We start from the raw sequence: 2441 nt of genomic DNA, 5'->3' as shown, positions 1-2441 counted from the left end.
AAATAAGGTGTACATATTTTGAGTGTATGATGATAGGTCTTTAAGTCTCTTTTAATCTTTAACCATTAACATTCCTTGAACTCTTTTATTCCTTGCAATTAACTTGTTGAGGGACCTCTATTATTTTTTAAGAGGTAGAAGAACATAGTGGTAACCTCTCTGGAGTCTTGGCTCCATCACAAGCCTTGTGACCTTGGCCAAGTTAGTCAACCTCCGTCAGCACAGAGGTACTGGTAAATGTTTAACAACCAGTCTGGGGTGGGGCGGGGGAAGGGTACAAGCCCTAATTTGTACATTTGCCAATTTCCGTGGTGCAAATGCCCCCACCATAGCCGATTCAAGCCACCGACGTGATGTCACAAAATGGAGAGCTGGGAAGAGAAGTGTGCAGCAGCACATTATTAGACAATATTTCCACCATGCAGGTAAAACATAAACCACCTCCAGAGCACAGATGCTATTGAAAAGTAACAAAATAGTTAGGAAGTGATGAATTTTGAGTATTTATTACCTTTGTTTTTAATGTAATTTATTTAATTATATGTTTATGTATTTAATTTTTAATAACAGTTGTGTTTAACCACTAGCTTGCCGAATTCCTGAAAGTTTACCAATCAGCACTGGCTCCTGCACACAGCTGTCTCTAAGTCTCGTCTTTCTTACCTGGGAAATGGGAGATGTAATAGCAATAACGCTTAGAGGTGAGTATGGAAGATGGTGCCCTTGAGCACACAGTACAGATTCAGTGCATGTACCTGGTCAGGTGGACATCAAATAGAGAGTTACTTGCTCCCCCTGGCTGGGCAGGGAAAGCAGCGATGTGGGGCTTGTATCAGATCACTAGATACAGGGGAACCGTTTTTCAGAATTCCAGGGGAAGCAGCAGCCAGAAGGGTGGGAGCTTGGTCACCTAGGCCCAGGAATTGGCCCTTGGGCCTGCCTTGATCACCACACAAATTCCAACTGCCCAGAAGAAATGCACTTTCAGTGAGGTGATTCAGGCCTGCTCCACCCCTCCACTTTACACAGAGGCCACTTAAATTGTTTGCTAAAATCAAGACCCTTCTTTTGAGGTAGATCAGGTTACCCAGCAAGGTGATTATTGCTTCTAATGGTCTGCAAACAGGTTCTCAACCGTTAACCCCTCCATCCTCTGGGGACACTGGGCCAAGCCGGTCTGGGCAGAAGCAAACACAAGCACCAGGGGCTCAGGGGTTGAGAGATGCTAAAAGAATAAGGCTGGACATAGGAGGCCCCATTGCTAGCCAACGAATTGAAGCTCAACTCCAAGATGAGTGCTTAGTGCCTCCATAGTTCCCCAGACAGCCTGTGGCCCCCTCCTGGAGGTCTCAGATCCCTAGGAGGCCCTGAGTTTAAGCCAGGGGCTGGAGAATTCATAGGCAGACCAATCATTGTCCATAGAATAAGTAAATAAAAGAGGCAGGATGGAGTGGCACTAAATCTTTCACGCCCGTCAGACTTTGAGTTTTCAGGCCACCACTTCCCATCAGTGTGAGCTTGGACAAGTTATTGAACCTCTCTGAGCCTCCATTTCCTCATCTATACAATGGGGATAACAACGGTTTCCACTCTGTAGAGTTGTGGGGTGAATGAAAGATAACATGCATAGAGCACTTAGCCAAATACCTGGCACATAATAAGTACACAAGAAATAGTAGCTGCTAGGGGCTTCCCTGGTAGTCCAGCGGTTAAGACTCCATGCTTCCACTGCAGTGGGCACGAGTTCAATCCCTGGTTGGGATCCCACATGCCGCGAGGTGCGGCCAAAATAAAAATAGTAGCTGCTATTATTATTTTAACCCTTGTAGATTCTGTCATAGTTTATAAGATGCAAATCAATTTAAAGACATTACATTTAATTTGGAACTTCCCTGGTGGCGCAGTGGTTAAGAATCTGCCTGCCAATGCAGGGGACACAGGTTCGATCCCTGGTCTGGGAAGATCCCATATGCTGTGGAGCAACTAAGCCCGTGCGCCCCAACTATTGAGCCTGCGCTCCAGAACCCACGAGCCACAACTACTGAAGCCCGCAAGCCACAACTACTGAAGCCCATGCACCTAGAGCCCGTGCTCCGCAACAAGAGAAGCCACTGCAATGAGAAGCCCGCGCACTGCAACGAAGAGTAGCCCCCGCTCGCTGCAACTAGAGAAAAAGCCCGCGTGCAGCAACGAAGACCCAACATAGCCATAAGTAAATAAATAAATAAAATAAAGACATTACATTTAATTAAAAGTAGCTTTTCCTTTCCATGTACTTTTTCATTCAATAGATATTAAATGTGTCATAGGGAATGTCTTTGGGGTGTTTAGACTTGGTCCTCATTCCTGGGGAACCACTGATCTAGCCTCTGGGAGAGCAGCGCTTTCTCCATGCACCTCAAGAGGTCTCAAGCCCATGAAAGGTGACAGTGTTTTACACA

General features: G+C 46.0%; 1 long non-coding RNA gene across 1 annotated transcript; it reads left to right on the top strand.

Moving 5' to 3' along the window:
• Positions 1-343: 343 nt before the first annotated feature.
• On the top strand, positions 344-2194 carry LOC132368653 (uncharacterized). Its single transcript, XR_009504143.1, has 3 exons — positions 344-425; positions 588-701; positions 1932-2194. It is a non-coding gene; the product is annotated as an uncharacterized LOC132368653 (long non-coding RNA).
• The last annotated feature ends 247 nt before the right edge of the window (positions 2195-2441 follow it).

The sequence above is a fragment of the Balaenoptera ricei genome, chromosome 7 (assembly GCF_028023285.1).
Source record: "Balaenoptera ricei isolate mBalRic1 chromosome 7, mBalRic1.hap2, whole genome shotgun sequence".
Classification (NCBI taxonomy): Eukaryota; Metazoa; Chordata; class Mammalia; order Artiodactyla; family Balaenopteridae; genus Balaenoptera; species Balaenoptera ricei.
This window is presented reverse-complemented; position numbering and strand designations above follow the sequence as displayed.